General features: G+C 45.8%; 1 protein-coding gene and 1 pseudogene across 1 annotated transcript in view; one reads left to right on the top strand and one right to left on the bottom strand.

Annotated features, from left to right (window-relative positions):
* The window catches only part of MYH9 (myosin heavy chain 9), an 86,103-nt gene extending 77,789 nt beyond the window's left edge, over positions 1 to 8,314 (bottom strand). The window contains exon 1 of the mRNA XM_027541764.1: positions 8,095 to 8,314. The gene's annotated coding sequence lies outside the window, so the exon portion shown is untranslated. The remainder of the gene's footprint in view (positions 1 to 8,094) is intronic.
* The window catches only part of LOC113893443, a 37,703-nt pseudogene continuing 25,928 nt past the window's right edge, over positions 7,966 to 19,740 (top strand).

Here is a 19,740-nt window from a genome sequence, read left to right as displayed (position 1 = left end):
TACCCACCAGGCAATTCTAGCCTCCAGGAAGCTCAAGATGACACAAGCCGCCTCGTGTCCCAGGTTTCTGTCCCTGTGTCCCAACTCCCTAGTAGAGAGTCAGGCTCCTGAGCTAGAGGCATGCTCTCTGCCCTTGTTCCCACTAAAGCCCAGCAGGTCCAGCACAGGGCAGGTCATGCAGCAGGAAGCAGTCCTTTGATGATTGACTTGGCCAAGAAATTTGGGATCAATACCCAATACCTGACTCTTCAATATTAAAAAATAGACAAAAGTTTTTAAAAAGCTCTCTGCAACACGAAAAAAAGAAAAAGAGCTCCCTGCTACCAACTCTCCTATCCCAGGAATTTTCAGATAAGTACTGAGCACCCGCCTTTTGTGAGACAGAGAGATCACTAAGTGGCATTCTGAGCTTCAGCTGCCCAGGCCTTCACATCCCAAGCTTACAGCTAAGTACCAGTGGGACTTGAACTCCACTCATGCAAGAAGGACAAGGGATCAAGTCCATGCAGGGTGCTGGTGAGGACTTGGGGATAAAGAGATGAAACAAGACCCTACTTCTGACCTCCCAGTTCAGCCTTTGCCCCCATTTCAGCCCAGTTAGATTAAGTCACCCAAATGGTTCCAAACGCCTCTTTATGTTTATCAGACAGGAAGCTGCCTTCTCCAGCCCAGGGCCTTATGCAAAACACAGGAAACTTGGTGGCTTTTGAACACCAGACAACTCGAAATAAAGGTGCCTTGGCAGCCTTGTAACAGCTTTTTTTGAAATGCTTAAACCGGTTCAGATGTGCGTCACCAGCTGAACTGTGTGATCTGGGAAGAAGAAAGCAAAGGTCATAGGCTTAGAAAACCTCAGTCTCCAAGCTCAAGGAATCTTCCCACAGGTTCCTCAGTCATCTCACCATACCTTATCATTAAGGGACAGGCTTAATTTAAAATCTTTAAAACCTGAACATACATCTCCTACCACCCAAAGACAGAGGATGTTGGTGACAACCTGAAAAGGAGAGGAAGAGGAGGACAAGAACTAAGCCACTTGGCGTGTGTTTCTATGCAAGTTACAACAAGCCTATGAAAGAAGCATCTCCATGTGGCCAATGAGGAAGCTGAGACTCCAGCCTAACAGTTAGCAGGAGCAAAGGCAGGGGGCTGGTCCCAGCTCTGCCAGAGCCCAAAGCCCTTGTGTGGTTCCCTCTACATGGGTTTTGTATAGAAAATACAACTAATCAATCACCCAAGACCTTAAGTGACTTAAAATTACTAGAAACCAGGACTAGCTGCAGGGCAGTGGAAAGCCGATGTGGCTCTGAGTGGCCCACCCGCCGCCTGGCGCTGCCCCATGTGAAATATTGATTTTTGAGCCGCAGGAACTTCCAGCCCAAGTCGAACTGTCCAACTGGAAGAAGTTCAGAGAAACTCAAACCACTTCCCACCCCATTTCTTAACTCTAGGGCCCCTCCACCCTCCCAGCCCCCAAAAGAAAACGATTAAGGGTGTGGAAGAACAGACTTAAGCAAAGATGAAAGGAGCTAAGTACGTGTTGCTGGGCTGAACAGTGTGTTAAGGCGAGGAAAGGCATGATAACAGCTCAGAAACACTTTTAAATGAGGCCATGTGATTCTGAAAGGCACTGGGTTTGAGGGAAACCAGGGGCCAGAGCTTTCTACCAACTCAGAATGAGTTTGACTCGACCCTCTCATGGGGGGCGGGGGCGGGGGGAGCAGTGGGAGGAGTGAAAATTACAATATCCCTAAGATCCCTTCTGAGCTTCCCAGCGGGCTCAGTGGTAAAGAATTTGCCTGCCAATGCAGGAAACACAGGTTTGGTCCCTGGCTGGGGAAGATTCCCTGGAGAAGGAAATGGCAAACCCCTCCAGTATTCTTGCCTGGAAAATCCCATGGACAGAGGAGCCTGGCGGGCTATGGTCCATGGGGTCGCAGAGTCAGACACGACTATGCAACTGAGCACATACACACAGGATCCCTTCCATCTCAGACACTCTACGATCCTAAGTAAATTCAGTAGGGAGGATTGTACTGTTGCTACTGTACAATTTCTCTCTTTTTTTTTTTTTTTTTTTTGGAGTATGGGATCTTAGTTGCTGGATCAGGGATGGAACCTGTGCCCCCTGCAGTGGCAGTCTGGACCACTGGACCGTCAGGGAAGTCCCTGTTTATTTTTCTTTTAAGCCAGGCATCATTCAGAATTAGAGTTAAATGAAAGAAAAAGGAAACATGAGATGGAAGTTTCCAAAATAACATCCATGGAGGTAAGAGAGGGACTCGCCTCACAGAGGCCCCCTGTTCCTCTGGGCAGCAGGGTAAGAACCATAAGGACCAAGAGGCACCAAGGAAGTGAGAGGCACCCTGAGAGGCACCAAGGAAGTGACCTTCGAGAGGGAGGGGAGGGGAAGCTCAAGAGCACTTCAACTTCCCTGCAGGCTGCAGCCCCACCTGCCCAGGAAGGAAGCCACACCTTTCAGTGGCAACTTCCAGAAGACCCTGCAAGGGTCTCTCTAGCCACAGAGGAAGGCTTCCCCACCCAGGGCTGCAGATGAAGACAGCTGCTGAGGGCACTGTCGTGAGAACTCCCTAGATGGCCTGGCCCTCAGCCAAAGGTTGGCCAGGAGCCTTTTCTGCGCCCACCTACCCAGGCCTGGGTGTGCTGTGTCCACCCCGGGTGCTGAAATCACCTTGGGCCAGAGACACCAGTCAGCAGAATAGGGGCCTGAGGCTTTCTGACAGCAGCCAGCCTGCCTCAGTTACTTTTTAAAGAGACCTGCATCAGACACAAGGGGGCAGCTCCCCGCCTGCTCCCCAAATATCCGGTGCCATCAAAGCCTGAGGGGCAGGTGGGGGCAGACAGAAGGGGGTAGATACAGGCTGGCATCCCGCCTTCAAACCACCGGCCCATGGGGTGGCAGGCCCATTTTAGACCCAGGCTCATTGTGCATACTCATGTGTGACTCACATCACCTTTCAAGAGGCCTAGAGCTGCCTGGCAGGGACACAGGCCTGCCTGTGACCCTAAAGGGGTCTTAACCAGCTGTGCTACAGAAAAGAGCCAGCTCAGGAGTGAGCTGAGCCTGAGTCTTCTCTGGGGCCCACACTGTGCAAGGCTATGGCAGTCCTCCTTGAGAAGGCTAGCGGGGCTCTCCAATTCAAAACCCCCCTCTGATCACATTTTCTCGAGAATTTGGACTTTTCCAATGTTATTAATACATAAAAACCATAGGCCAGATCTCTGAGGGACAACTGGAGATAGGGTGGGTTGCAATGACCCCAAGTTTACAAATGAGGAAGACCCAAGAGAATAAAGGTCTGGTCTGGCCTCCTGGTCAGGATGGGCTCCCCAGGAAAGGACAAGTGGACAGCGTGGAGCCAGGGGGATTGTGGGGAAACTGGCAAAAGGGCTTCCTAGAATACATTCCAGACATGTCCCGCGGGCTTCCTTTTCTTATACAGCAGAGAAAAGGCAATCAAAGCATCTACCATTTTCCAGAAACCAAGGGAAAGGATCAGAGTAGACATTTGTTTAAAGGGGTTACTCTGGTGATAATATGACATCATGGAGAAGAAAGCAGGCCCCAAAATGTTCCAACCACAGAGCAATTCAGTCCATTTTTAAGACCCTTCCTCTTCCCCTGCACGTGGCAGGCACTCAGTATGCAATCTGAGATCTCAAGCAATGCATTTTAAAAACAAAGACCCCCAAGACTGGCCAGCCAACCACATATTTTTGTTGTTAATAAAACTAACAAAATTTTCAATTTCTGACTATTTAAGTAGTCAACACATGTAAAAAGGCATTTAGTGGAAAAAGCAATGCTCAAGCTCACCCCAGGCTCTGGCTTCCTGGGCCCTTTCTAGAGGCAACCACTGTTACTTGGGTTTCTGTAGCTATCCATGCACAGAGCGGAGGCATCATACCATGATTCGCACAGGAGGGAGCAATATGTATCCCACTTTGTATCAAGTTTTATTCACTTAAAATATTTCTTGGAGAGCATGCCCAATCAGTACCTATAGGTCAGTCTCGATTTTTTTAAAGGCTTCAAGAATTCCCACTGTGCAGCTGTACCATGATTTATTTGACCTTCTTAATGGGCAGTTAGCTTATTTCCTGTCTTTCTCTAGACAATGCTACAAAGAATATCCTTGGACATTTCCTTTTGCATGTTTGAGTTTATCTGCTGGTGAGTTCCTAGAAATCAGTCAGAAGGACTATGCTTTGACAGATATTGCCCAACTACCTTCTATAAAGAGAGTTGTTACAACTTAGACCCCATCAGTAGGGCATGAGGGCACCTAAGAAACTGGGGCATTATGGAGAAATTTAAATTCCTGCATGTCTCAATTTCCCAAGCACTCTTGGGTATAACTGGCAGACACATAAACTGGCATGGTGTCTCTGTGAAGCAGTACGCGCCTTCTAGCAAAATCAAATGTACCCCCAACCAGGGCCAGACCCAGAAGCCAGGCCTCCAGACACTAAGTCCAGTGTACCTCCATGTCACCCCTTAGCTCTCCCTAGACCACGGAAGCTGTGTCTGAGAACTAAAACGCAGTGAGTTTGTGTATCTTCTGCCTGAGCCGGGGCCCTGCAACAAGGCTAATGAGCACAAGCTCATCACCAAGAGCATCCAAGAGCATCAGCAGGTGGGCCCCAGAACCACCTGTGTTTTTACCACTCAGGCTTTGTGGTCCATGAGCAAACACACACACACACACAAACACACACACAGAACATCATTTTTAGAAGCAGAAAGAGCATTGAGCTAGGAGCCAGGAGAACCATCCACCCTTCCTATCCTGTCTCCTTACCTGACAACCCAGGGAATGAAGACTGATCACATATATTTTCTTAAAAATGTACACAGTCACTATGTATCAGGCCCTTTACATACTTAATTTCTTTTAGTTCTCACATCTAACCCCGTAGGATGGATATCATGACTCCTGTATTACAGATAAGGACACTGAGGCTTGGGGGGTTAAGTGACTTGCCTACAGTCCTAAGTGGCAGGGTCAGGATCTGAACACTGTCTAGTGCCAAAACTCAGGACTCCACTCTTCCCAGCTCTAATGAAGAACCAGATCCCATTAAGTCACAAGCCTACTGCTTCCCAGGGGGCAGCCGGGGTTCCACTCCGTTGTCACAGGAGGGCTTAAGCCCAGGGGCTCAGCACACCAAGGGTTAAAGCCGAGAGGCAGTGACTCTCTGGGGCTGCACAAAGGGAAAATGTACTTCCTGCCCCTGTGGGCAGAGATGCTGTTTTATGCTCAGCAAATTAGGACGTTTGTTTAATTAAGACGACACACAGATTTTGTTATTCTAAATATTTTTGGAACATGATGCTTGGGAGGAAGCTGTCAAGGCCTGGATTTTTGTTTTTTCTTTTTTTCCTTTGCCTGGGGTTTCTCTCCACCCCCCTCCCCACCCCCCCGACCAAGAGAAGGGTAGGGCCAGGCTCAGAGGAGAACAACAGCCAACCCCTCCTCTCCTTTTGAAATAAAGATGTCAAGCTGGTAAGGGCTGTCTTAAGTACTTTATGGAAGGATTAGCTAGAAGAGGAAGTGAAGAAAGCACAGTTAGCCTGGCTTCTAGCAATACCCTCCACCAGGCGACACAACAATGCAGCAATTTTTAAGTGTGCTTTTCTCCTTTTAAAAAGCTAACAGATCCGTGTTTTGTTTTTTTCTGGAGCAAGAACGGGCAAGAGGCAGGCTGTGATTAACATGCATCCTTCATCCAGTGAGAGGGAAGTTGTCCCATCTCCAACCCCTTAGGTTAAAAGTTTAAAAATAAAAAATAAATGTCAGAAAGCCCTGCCCCTCTCTTCTCCTCTACCCTCACCTGCCCTTCAGACAAGGAGCCCCACAGAACGCACCTCTGGGGGTTGCCCTTCCCCAAACGCTGCCTGCCAATCCAAGCACCTGGATCTGCCATGGGCACTGCCAGGACTTGCTGAATCTGAAGAACAGAGCTTTTTTAGTGTCACCCTGCAGCCATCTGGGGGCACAGCGGCTCTCAAATTACACTGAGCAATCTCTTGACGTTTTTAATTACACCTCAATTATCATAAATGAGCCCTCACTTTCCAACACTGAATGCTTGCCTCGGTTTGGCAAACCTGCCATGTCCTCCTTCCTCGAGGCAGCTTCCTTTCTCATCCCAGACAGAAGTGGCCCCTCTCAGAATTCCTCGAGTCCTTTGTCTGAGGCCTGTTGGAGACACTCATCACAGGCAGCTTCTGTATCTCAGTCATTGGGCCACTATTTCCCCCTGAGGACTGTAAACTCCCATAGGCCAGAGGAGAAGGGAGGGCTGGCTCCCTTCTCCCAATCCCATGACTCACAGCACCCTTCTAGGGTCTCTGTCATCTTCGCCTCACCTTAGAGTCATCTACGGATTTGTCTTGGCTCTCCCCTAAATGCCCTAGGGCACAGGCCAGGTCTTACTCAACCTCACACCCCCCACCACCTGGCAGAATCTCTGGCACAGAGGAGCCAGTTAAATATTTGCTCAATTACACATCTGTGTACCCTCCCCCCACTCCCAGCAGTCTTGTATATAAATTGACTAATATTAATCAAGTGACTGTCTAAATAGGCCTTAAACCAGCCTCCCTCCTTACCATAAAGGGAATAAACCACCCGGTGAGGTTACAGGCTCAGACAGCACTCAGAAATGGCCACAGTGTTGCAGTAAGGCGCTCAGGTTCTTCCCGTTCAACAGTTACTCAACAGTTACTTTGCAATCCTGTTAAGCCCAGGAAAGGGTGCAGTGAACCCAGAAGTGGCTGGGTCCCTCAACTGCCCAGCGGAGAGAGATCCGCCAGTGCCTAGGACCTGGGACTTCCCGGGAACCTTTTCCCCACACCGGCTGGGTGGGGCCACAGATAGCAGCCCGGGCGCTCACCCTGCCCCCACCTCAAGACAATCTGCAACCTGGTCCAGGAAGACACTCCGTTTCTGAGACACTTGGGCTCTTGGGGGCGCGGTGGGGGGTGGTGGGGAGGCGTAGGGGAGTGGGGGGTGCAGTCCTGCCCTGGGCGTGGCCCCGGACACCAGGAGATCAGGATCCTGAACAGAGACATTGGGGGGGGGGGGGGGGGTGGCGGGGTAAGTAGAAAACCCTGGATCTGGCCCAAAAGGGCACAATGCAATAGCCCAGGCTGGATCCTCTAGGAGCAGAGCCCAGCTCTCCCCGCCCCTACCCTGCCGGGGCGGTCCGCAGGTGCGCTGGAATCAGGTGCGCGCAGGGGTCGCGGAGATTGGTGCGGGCCTTACCCGGCCTTCCACTCCCAGGAAGCAGAGGCCAAAAGTCAAAGGATGCGGATCTGTGAGGGAGGGGAAAGTCTTTCCTGCCTCAAGCCGGGATCCCCGCCGGGTCCCCTTTCCCAAGCACCCAGCCGCACCTCTCCCGGTCCCCCTCCTCCGCCCAGCCGATCGCACCCGGGCGAATGAGGAAGTCGGGAGCCGAGGGCGGAAACCGGGCCAAGAGCAATGTCTGCTGCAGGACTGTCCGATTCTGACTCAGGAGGACGCCCTGACAGCTGCCAAACGGTCCCTGGTGCCCGCTACCTCCGTTTCGAAAACGCCCGGAAACTTCCCAAGGAGCCGCCGCCCCGAGCCCCCCATCTGAACCTCGCCCAAGCGGCTGGGTCCAAGGGACAGAGGCTGCCCAGAAGGGGTTAAAAAGTTTGCCCAACTTGGGCACTGGGCGAGGCGAAGGCGGGGCGCGTGCCCCGGCAGCAGGGGGAGGTCGAGGCTCCCGGGTGCCCGGGCTGCGGAGTGTGCCGGCGGGAGGGCAGGGAGTGGGTACGGAGGGTTTCCGGGAAGTGCCCGGCCCCAAGCCTTCCTCGGCTCCCAGGTCTCGCTTCCGTCGGCGTCTTCACCGAGCATCCGCGCGGGAGTCCCGGGGCCCCTCTGTGAAGGGTGCCCAGCCCGCTCTCCCCCGCCCATGCCTGGTCGCCGGCCGCGCGGAGGCCGAGAACCACTCATCGCCCAGCTCACCCAGACTCCGCGCGTCCGGTACCCGCCACCCCCGCTCGCCCGCTCGGGGCGGGACCCGCCGGTGGGGCTCGCTCACCTGAACCTGGATCTGCCCCGGGGAACAGGCGCTGCTTCTCCCGAGAGGGCTTCCTCGAGCGCTTCGGGCGACGGCGGGGTGGGGCGAGCGCGCGAGGCGGGAGCTGCAGCAGGTCAGCCTCGCTCAGCCTTCAGTGCCCTGCCCAGGAACAGCTAGGATCTGCGCGCCTCACCGCACCCTGCGCTGCTCCTCGCCGCCCTGCCGCCCCGCCCCTCTCAGAGCGCGCCCACTCCGAGCCCAGCGCCGGCTGCGGGGCGGAGCCTGAAGAGACGAGCCCGCCCCCGAGCTGTCTCACCCACTCCAACCAGCTGCTGGTCATGATGAACAGACAGCTTGACCTGTGGAAAGGCAGTGGGTGGAGCCTATAGGCCCAGAGGGGTGGGAATACGTTCTCCCCATCCGCCCCCATCTCCACCCCCTCCACCTTCCCCCCGCTCTTCTTAGGCGGGAGCCCCGCCCCCTAGGGCGGGCGCAACGAACCGCCAGGTTCCAGGAGAAGGATTGACACAGAGAGAATCCAACCAGGAGGAGTAGAGTCTCGGCGGACTCCCGGCAGGGATTTTGGTGCATTGCCTGATTTCGGGCGAGGCCCGGCGGGAGCCGACTGGGAAAGTCCGGGCTGCTGACACTCCGCCCCGCGAGCTGTTTTCTCTGACCCATGTCATTCTGTTGATACCAGAACAGATATTAAGTACCATATATGGGAAAAGTGCTATTTTACAATGCAGATGGCCTGTGGGGGCGGACCTGGACTCAAGCCCCGGATCCCTTGTGGGCGCCCTGAGTTCCATTTTTGACCCTGTCTTTGGAGTGCGCACGCTGCAGTCTTTCAGCCTCCAGACGTCTGCTCCGGTGGGTTCCTTCAGCCTGGAGTGCCCTTCCGAGCCTCTCTTTACCTCCACGTGGTTAACTCGCACATTTCCTTTCAGATATTTTTTGCAAAATGTTTTCTTGGGGTTCTTCAGGCTGGCAAAGCGCACTGTGTGTGTGTATCTGTGTGTGTATTACTGCCCACAACAAGAGGATTACAGATTTTTTTTTTTAATTTTTAAAAGATTTTGTTACATTTTTAACCCATCTGGAATTCATTTTAATTTTGGAGTGGGAAAGAAATCGAATATAATTTTTCTAATAGCCAACTGTCCACACACCATCATCACCTACCAACTCATATATTCTTGAATCTGTTTCTGAGTTGTATCCATTCGTCTTTCTGTGTGTTCCTGTGCCAGTTCCACAATACTTTAAGGATGGTAGCTCTACAATACATTTTATATCTAAAGAGGGAAAATTTCTCATTACTCTTTCCTTTTGGAATGTTCTTCCTACTATGACTAAACTAGTCTTCCAAATGAGCTTCAAAAAAAGTATGATCTATAGGCAAGACAAAACTGGAAAAAAGATTTTGCAACTCTGTGACAAAGAATTATCAACAATATGTGAATATCAACAATATGCATCCATAAGGTAAACCCCAAATGCTTTAAAATAAAAGTGGTCCAAAAAGGAACGGTCTAGTTAAAAAGAAGAAATAAAAATGTCCAGTCATCTGAAATGCAAACAAAACTACATGGAATGCCATTTTTCACCTATGAAGTTTTTTAAAAAAGAATAAAAATGTCCACCGTCAGCCAGGTTTAGAGATTACAGGTGAGAAAGTAAGTTGATCAATTTTTCTGATAATTAATCATAAAGTAATCATTGGAAAAGCACACCAAGATGAGTTTAATAGTTCTTCTTTGCAGCATATATAACTTGCATAATTTTTCTAAAACTGGGAGAGACCCACCCCAACATCATCTTGCATTTATCTCTCATAGCACTAACACACTAGATTTTTTAAAATATTTTTAAATTTATTTTAATTGGATTACTTTACAATATTGTGATGGTTTTTGCCATACATCAGTGTGAATTCGTCATAGGCATACATGTGTCCCCTCCTTCCTGAACCCCCCTCCCACCTCTCTGTCTACTCTATCCCTCTAGGTTGTTCCAGAGCACCGGCTTTGGGTGCCCTGCTTCAAGCATCAGACTCACACTGGTTATCTATTTTACATAAAAGGTAATGTATATGTTTCAATGCTGTTCTCTCAGATCATCCCACCCTCTCTTTCTCCCACTGAGTCCAAAAGTCTGTTCTTTACACCTGTGTCTCCTTTGCTGCCCTGTAAATAGGATCGTCAGTACCATCTTTTTAGATTCCATATATGTGTGTTAATACACAGTATTTGTCTTTCTCTTTCTGACTTACTTCACTCTGTATAATAGACTAGGGTTTCATCCACCTCATTAGAACTGACTCAAATGCATTTGAAGCTGAGTAGTATTCTGTTGAGCACTAATACATTAGCTTTTAATTGTCCATATACTTACTGTTTCCTCTGCCTGAGCTAGGAGCTGCCTGAGAGCGGATAGGAAATATGCCCTAAATGTCTCTGTGGACCCAGAACTGACACAAGGCTTGACATAAAATGATCTTTAATGGATGCTTGAACAAGACTCAGAGAACATCCATTTCTTTATCCATAAAATGGGTGTAATCACAGGGCCTTGCCTGCAGGACTGTTGGGGAGAACACAGGAGAAGTGGGCCTGTAAGTGTTTTATAAACTGCTAAGCAATGTGTACTTAACAACAGAGCATTATCGATGATGATCATATCTATTTTCCTCACCTTCAACCTCCTACACCACCTTCTCCAGAAAACTGAGGTCCCTAAGAAGATAGAAGGCCTGTCAGCTGAGCTCTGAATTCTCTCCTCATTATCTACTAGCTTGTATGCCTTCCTACTTCAGGAAGCCCTCCTGCTTACTGTCCAAACCTAACCCTTCCTCTGTCTCCTAGAACCTACACCCTAGTGGTATTTTAGAAAAATATTTTATCTATTTTATCTGAGTATTAAAATAGTATTATGGTTGGTGTACATGCGTGCTAAGTTGCTTCAGTTGTGTCCAACTCTTTGCAACCCTATGTAAGGACTGTAACCTGCCAGGCTCCTCTGTCCATGGGATTTCCCAGACAAGAATACTGGAGTGGATTGCCATTTCTTCCTCCAGGGGATCTTCCCAACCCAGGGACTGAACGCACGTCTCTTACATCTCCTGCAATGACAGGCAGGTTCATTACCACTAGCACCACCCAGGAAGCCAGCCCATGGTTGGTAGAGAAAATACTAAAAAATAAATCAAAAGTATCTACAACCTTACAAACTCACTATAGCACCTATTAACAAATCTTATTTCCTTCAAATCTTTCTACACATACATATGTAAAATAAAATTGGCAGATCAACATGTATATGGTCATCTGATTTATTACAAAGTTGCCACTGTAAATAAGGGGAAAAGATGGTCTTTTTTTCATTTTATTTATTCTTTTTTTTTTTTTTTGCCACCTTACACAGCATGTGAAATCTTAGTTCTCCAACCAGAAATAGAACCCACACCCTCAGGATTGGAAGCACAGAGTTTCAACCACTGGACCACCAGGGCAGTCCCAAAGATGGTCTTTTTAATAAATGGTGCTAGATCAACTGCCTATCTACACATTGAAATAGATTTTTTTTCTCCTTCTCTTATACCATTGAGAGGAATAGCTTAGGATGAATCTGAGACCTAAATGTAAAGATTAAACAGTCAAACTTCTAAAAGAAAGTTCTTCATGACTTTGAAGTAGGCCAAAAAAATTTTAAGACACAAAAAGTATAAATGATAGGAAAAGATTGTTAAATTGAACTTTGTTAAAATAAAGAACTTTCATCCATTAAAAGATGTATTTAAGAGAGTGAAAAATCAGACCATAGACTGGGAGAAAATATTTACAATACATATATACAAAGCAAGGGTGTTATCCAGAATTTATCAAGAACATCTATGTTAAGAAAAAGACAGTCAACCCAACTTTTTTTTTCTGTTTTAATGGGCAGACTTGAATGAGTACTACATAAGAAAGGATAACTAGCCCGGAAGCAAATTGAAAAGGTGCTAACCCTCATTAGTTATCACAAAATGCAAGTTGAAACCACGATGAGTTAGCACCACTCCAGCTAGAATGGCTGAAATTAACATAACATGTGTTGGGGAAGATGGGACTTCCTGAATCTCTCATAAATTGCTGATGGGGATGTAAGTTTCTATAACCACTTTGGGAAAGTGTTTGGCTGTATGTTCTAAAATTGAATATACTTGTATAGGGGTTTACCTGGTGGCTCAGATGGTAAAGAATCTGCCTGCAATGCAGGAGACCCAGGTTCGATCCCTGGGTTGGAAAGATCCCCCTGGAGAAGGGAATGGCAACCCATTCCAGTATTCTTTCCTGGAGAATTCCATGGACAGAGGAACCTTGTGGACTACACTCTATGGGATCATGAAAAGTCGGACCCGACTGAGCGACTAACACACTATACTTATATAACCTGTGATCCACAATTCCACTCTTAACTACATACCCAACAGAAGTGAGTGCTCACACCTGACAAAGACATGTACAAAAATGTTCATAGCAGCTTAACATGGCCAAGAACCAGGAATAGAAAAGCCCACCAACAGTACAGTGGATAAACTGAGAATGTTCATACAATGGACTACTATACAGAAATAAAAAGGAAGAAATTAGTATTATGTGTGAAAAGACACAGTGACTCGGATATCCATGAACTGATAAGTGGATGAACAGAACTGTGGTATATGCCTACAATGGCATATTACTCAGCAACAAAAAGGAACACACTAACACGTGCTACGAGATAGACAAACCTTAACAACATTATGCTAAGTAAAAGAAGCCAGTCACAAAAGACAACATAGTATATAATTTCATGTGTATGAAATGTCTAGAATAGGCAAATCTTTGGAGATAGAAGATAGATTAATGGTTGCCACAGGTTGGGGAAAGGAAACAATAGGAATTTACTGCTAATGGGTATGATGAGGTTTTTTTTTTTTGAGACAATGAAAATATTCTGAAATAAGATAGTGGGAGTGGTTGCACAACTCTCTGATACATTAAATCGAGAAATTAGACAAATTGAGACAGTAACATGGAAACATGTACATTACCATATGTAAAATGGATAGCCAGTGGAAATTTGCTGTATGATGCAGGGAGCTCAGTCAGGTGCTCTGTGACAAACCAGAGATGTGGGATAGGGTGGAAGGTGGGAGGGAGGTTCAAGAGGGAGGGGACATGTGTATACCTATGATTGATTCATGTTGATGTATGGCAGAGACCAACACAGTATTGTAAAGCAATTATCCTCCAATTAAAAATAAACTAAAAAAAAAAAACAACTGAATTGTTTACTTTAAAAGGATGAACTTTATGGTATATAACATATCTTAAGCTGCTATTATTTTTTTAATGAATTACTTTCACAGACATACTGCTAAGTGAGAGTTTAGACACACACACACAAGTAGATATTGTATAATTCCATTTTTGTGAAGTTCTATAACAGGCAAAATCAAACTCTAGTAAAATAAGCCAGAATAGAGGTTTTCTTTGAAGAGAGTTAGTGAATGGGAGAGGAACCAAAGGAAACTTCTGAAATACTGGGAAGTTCTGTGTCTCAATCTGGTTGGTGGTTCCAACTGGGTCTCCACATGTAAAATTCATTGATTTGTACATTTAAGACTTCTGTGCTGTACTGATGCTAAATTTGTATTTCAATAAAAAAGGAAGATAATAAAGCAAAACTGAAGCAAACTATAAACAATGGGCAAAGATGGATAAAAGGTATATGGGAGTCCTTTGTCCTATTTTGTTTAAGTTTGTGACTATATAAAATTAAAAGTTACAAATAACATGAAAGTGAAAGGCACTCAGTCATCTCCAACTCTTTGTGACTCCATAGACCTTACAGTCCATGGAATTCTCCAGGCCAGAATACTGGAGTGGGTAGCCTTTCCCTTCTCCAGGGGATCTTCCCAACCCAGGGATCGAACCCAGGTCTCCCACATTGCAGGTGGATTCTTTACCAGCTGAGACACAAGGGAAGCCCAAGAATTCAGGAGTGGGTAGCCTATCCTTTCTCCAGTGGATTTTCCTGACCCAGGAATCGAAACAGGGTCTCCTGCATTGCAGGTGGATTCTTTACCAACTGAGCTATCAGGGAAGCCCTGATAACATATAACATAAATAACATGTATATGTTATTTATATTAACAATAACAACTGATAACAAATAACTAAAAAAATACAATTCAAGTCATTGTGTATACATAGTTTATGTTCCTGCTAATTCTTTTTCTTTTCAACATCTTGGCAGCTCATCTGCCTGTAACCATACTTGGGAATTTCACTGTCTTAAAAACAAACCAGAAAAAGGATTACTATCCAAAATATTCAAAGAATTCTTAAAACTCAACAAGAAGAAAACAAACCACATGATTAAAAAAAAAAAGACAAAAAAACCTTAACAGGAAAATGATATACAGAGGGCAAATAAGTGTATGAAAAGATGTTCACCATCATATATCATGAGAAAAAGCAAATGGAAACAATGAGCCTCCACTACACACCTGTTAGAATGGCCAGAATCTGGAACACTGATAACACCAAATGCAGGTGAGGATCTGGAGCAACTGGAACTCTTATTGATTGCTGGTGGGCATGCAAAGCCACTTTGGAAGCCAGTGTTGTGGTTTCTAACAAAACTCAACATACTTTTACCATATTATCCAGCAGTTCTTCTCAGTGTTTATCCAGAGGAGTTGAAAACATGTACACCTCCAAACCTGCACATAGATGTTTCCAGTTGCTTTATTCATAATTGCCCAAACCTGGAAGCAACAAGATGTCCTTCTGTAGGCAAATGGATAAATAAACTGCTCCACATCCTGACAATGAAATATTAGTGCTAAAAAAATATGAACTCTGGAGATATGAAAAGACATGGAGGAAGCTTAAACATATTATTAAGTGAAAGACTCAATATGAAAAAAACTGCCTGTTAATATGATTCCAACTATATGACATTCTGAAAAAAGGCAAAACTATGGAGTAAAAAGATGAGTAGTTTTTGAGGGGTTGTAGAAGGGGAAGGACCAAACAGGCAGAGCACAGAGAGTTTTTAGAGCAGTGAAAATATTCTAGCGACCTCCGTCGTGGTCCAGTGGTTGAGAATCCACCTTCCGATGCAGGGAACAGGGGTTCAAACCTGGTGAGGGAACTAAGATTTCAATGCCTCCAGGCAACTAAGTCCATGCACCATAATTAGAGAGACCCTCCTGCCGCAGCTACTGAGCCCACATGCTCTAGAGTCCTTGCTCCAAAATAAGAGAAGCCCACGGGCCACAACTAGAGAAAGTCTGTGAGCCACAAGGAAGACCCAACACAGCCACAAAAATTTCAGTTTAAATTAAAAATTTTTGTAATTAAAAAAAAAATACTCTCATGAGTGATGTATACCACGTTCTGCCCTACATCTCATCAGGAGATTTATCCAGAAAGTGAGCCTTAACTCACAGCATCTACATCAGGCCCTCAGATACCGCACCTTGCTCTTACTCACCCTCTGAATCTGCTCTTCAGATGTCCACAAGCCCAAAGCCTCACTGAGGTCTTGCCTTCCTAGATGGCATTTGAATCTGCTCAACATCCCTTCCTCCCAACACAGACTTTCTAGAAACTCCCGAGAAGGGCTGTTTGCTTTCCCTGTTCTCCCTTCCATGATTGCTTCCCAGTCCAGGGTGGACACGCAGCTGGAATGCACCAGTTTGGGCTATAACTGTTTGTGGAAGGTGGTGTTTCTTTCAACTGGTTGGCACCTGGTTTATATTGATCCTTCAGTATTTTTAATAGCACCTCTGCCAGAGGCTCCCATTTACTGAGTGATTACCACATGGCAGGCATGGTGCCAAGTGCTTTGGTTAAACATCATCTCATTTAATCCTCACAAGGACACTACGAGGTTAGAGATGAATATTGTCTCCATTTTACAGATGAGGACTCAGAGGCTCAGAGAACTTAGGTTGACTTGCTAAGTTCACACAGTGCTGGGGCCAGAGTTCGGCCGATGTCAGTGGAGCTTCAGAGTCCAAGTGCTACATAGTACTACACAGAGGTGCCCAGTGTTTTCAGCTCTCTTCTCCCTTCTTCTCCTCCCTCCTAGATCTGGCTTCTGACCTAATCCCCCACTTTCAAATATTATATTCACGTGTGCTGGTTTAGTTGCTAAATCATGCCTGACTCTTGCGACCTCATGGACCGTAGCTTGCCAGGCTCCTCTGTCCAGGGTATTCTTCAGGTAAAAATACTGGAGTATATTCATGTGAATGACTTTCAAATCCATATCTCCAACCCCAGCCTTTTCCTGATGTTCAGTCTTTCTTTTTTTTTTCCAGTTTGTTTTTATTGTGGTTAAAATACATATATAACATAAAATGTGCCATCTTAATCATGCTTGAGTGTATGGTTCACTGGCATTAAGGCCATGTACTGTTGTGCAACCATCACCACTATCCTGCTCCAAAATCCTTTTCATCTTGCAAAGCTGAAACGCTATAGCCACTCAACAAACAACACCTCCCCCATCCTCCTTTCCTGCTCCACTCACCTCCTGGAAAACCACAGGGCCACTTTCTGTCTCTATGAGTTTGACTATTTTAGGTCCTTCTCACATGTAAGTGTACTCAAACAGCATTTGTCTTTTTTTCACTTAGCATAATGTCCTCAACTTTCATCCATGTTGTAGCATGCATCAGAACTTCCTTCTTAATGCTGAATAAGATTCTCCTATATGTACATACCACACTTTGCTTATTCTTTCATCCATTGTTGAATACTGGGGTTGCTTCCACATTTTAGTTATTGTGTCTAATACCCCTATGAACATAGATGCACAAACATCTCTTCTGTTTTCAGTTTGGGGGAGTATATGCTCAGAGTATAATCACTGGATCATACAAGGTAATTCTATTTTTAATTTTTTAGGAACATCATACTGTTTCACAGCAGCTATATTTCACCTTCTTACCAACAGTGCGCAAGGTTTCCAGTTTTGTCCACATCCTTTCTTCTGTTTATTTATCATAATAAAAAATATTGTTAACAAAGAAGATACATACAACAGGAAAATAGGTGAAAAGTTTTTGGTTTGGGATAGTAGCCATTTTAATGGATATAAAGTGATATCTCATTGTGGTTTTGATTTGCATTTCTGTGATGATTAGTGGTGTCGAGAATCTTTTCATGTACGTATCGGCCATTTGTATGTCTTCTTTGGAGAAATGTCTATTCAACTCCTTTGCCCATTTTGGAATCATATTGTTTGGGAATTTTTGTTGATGAACTTCAGGAGTTCTCTGTATATTCTGGATATTAATCTCTTATCAGATGTATGATTTGCAAGGCTTCCCTGGTGGCTCAGACGGTAAAGCATCTGCCTGCAATGGGGGAGACCAGGGTTCGATTCCTGGGTCGGGAAGATCCCCTGGAGAAGGAAATGGCAATCCACTCCAGCACTCTTGCCTGGAAAATCCCAGTCCATGGGGTTGCAAAGAGTCGGACACGACTGAACAACTTCATTTCACTTCACTTCCCTCTAATCTCTGGGTTATTATTTTACCCTGTTGATATTGTTTTCTGATGCACAAAATTTTTTTTTCATGAAGTGCAATTTGCCTATTTTTTACTTTTGTTGCATGTGCCCTTCAGTCTTTTTTTTTTTTAACCCATATAATATTTTATGCTAAAATAATACATCTTAGACTAAACAGAATATCTTTGGAAGGATATACAAGAAGTAAGTAACACTGGCTATTCTTAGAAGAACTGTGTGATGGGGAAATAAGAGTGGGAGAATTTTCACTGAAGAAAAAAAACCTTTCTCTCTCTTAAATTTATACTCATATAAATACATTACCTATTTAAATAAAAATCAAATTTAAATATAAAAGATATACTAGAAATTAAAATATAGATATAAAATAATACATTCTCATTTTTTTAACCTAGAAAAAAAATTCAAGCACTAAAAAAAACATGTAAATCACCTACAGTTTTATTACCCAAGATTCTCAGTGCGTTTCCCTATTGTTCAGTTGTCCAATGATTTGGTTCTTGCCAAACCTGTCTTCAAGCCTGACTCCCAACTCTGCTCACATTCCCAGCTTCTCAATGCCAACCAGACTCAACCCAGAGGCCTCTCCTTACTCCTCCATCCTTTTCTTCCCCTGACTCCAAGGAGACTTCACTCCTCACTTCCCTCACCCTCACAACCTCCTCACCCAGCCTTCCTTTCCTTCTCCTCAGCATCTCCTTGCCTGGAAAATCCCATGGACGGAGGAGCCTGGTAGGCTGCAGTCCATGGGGTCGCAAAGAGTCGGACATGACTGAGCGACTTCACTTTCACTTTTCACTTTGATGCATTGGAGAAGGAAATGGCAACCCACTCCAGTGTTCTTGCCTGGAGAATCCCAGGGACAGGGGAGCCTGGTGGGCTGCCGTCTCTGGGGTCGCACAGAGTCGGACACGACTGAAGTGACTTAGCAGCAGCAGCAGCATCTCCTTGCATTCTGGCACTTTCCCTCCCCTCCTCCTCAGATGGGTGCTAGAGAATAAATAACTATGCTTTCTGTTCTTCTTAAGAGCTTTCCTGAGATATAATTTGCATACCTTTCACCCCTGTAAAGTGTACAATTCAGTGGTTTTGAATCTAGTCACAGAGTTATGCAACCATCAACACTGTTTAATTGGAGAACATTTTTATCACTCCAAAGAAACCCCATATCTGTTAGCAGCCACTCCCCATTTCCCCCCAACTTCCTCCTCCTGTCTGAGGCAACCGCCAGTCTACTGCCTGTCTCTAGAGATGTGCCTTTTATGGACATTTCATGTAAACAGAATATATAATATGCAGTCCTCTGCATCTGGTTTCTTTCACCAAGCATGAGTATTCCAGGTCCATTTATGTGGTGCTTGTATTAGTACTTCATTCCTTCTATTGCTGAGTGATCATCCCTTGTATAGGCTTCCCTGGTGGCTCAGATGGTAAAGAATCCACCTGCAGGGCGGGAGACCCGGGTTCGATCCCTGGGTTGGGAAGAACCCCCTGGAGGAGGGCATGGCAACCCACTCCAATACTCTGGAGAATCCCCATAGACAGAGGAGTCTGGTGGGCTACAGCCCATGGGGTTGCAAAGAGTTGGACACAATAGCTGACTAAGCACAGCACAGCATCCCCTTGTATGGATATACCATATTCTATGTATCCACTCATCAGATGACAATAATCAACTTTCCTGTAGGTTTATAACATTTAGCTTTTGCAACTGCATTCTCATCCCACCTCACTTCATCTTGACATTTACTGTTTGAGGAAGGTTGTGTTTGTCCCAGGTGGTTCAGTGGTAAAGGGTCCATCTGCCAATGCAGGAAACACAAGAGACTCGAGTTCAATCACTGGATTGGGAAGATCCCCTGGGGTAGGAAGTGGCAACCCACTCCAGTATTCTTGGTTGGAAATTTCCACGGACAGAGGAGCCTGGTGGGCTATAGTCCATGGGGTCCCAAAGAGTCAGATACGACTGAGCATGCAAGCTGAGGCTAGAATGAGCAGGTATGACTTGCCAGATATCACAGGCTATTAAAAGGCACAGTTATAATCTGAAGCCCTTTTCTCTGTGCTGTTCTGCCTCCCTCCTCA

This window comes from Bos indicus x Bos taurus, chromosome 5 (assembly GCF_003369695.1).
Source record: "Bos indicus x Bos taurus breed Angus x Brahman F1 hybrid chromosome 5, Bos_hybrid_MaternalHap_v2.0, whole genome shotgun sequence".
NCBI lineage: Eukaryota > Metazoa > Chordata > Mammalia > Artiodactyla > Bovidae > Bos > Bos indicus x Bos taurus.
Note: the sequence above shows the minus strand (reverse complement) of the source record. Positions and strands in the feature narration are given on the sequence as shown.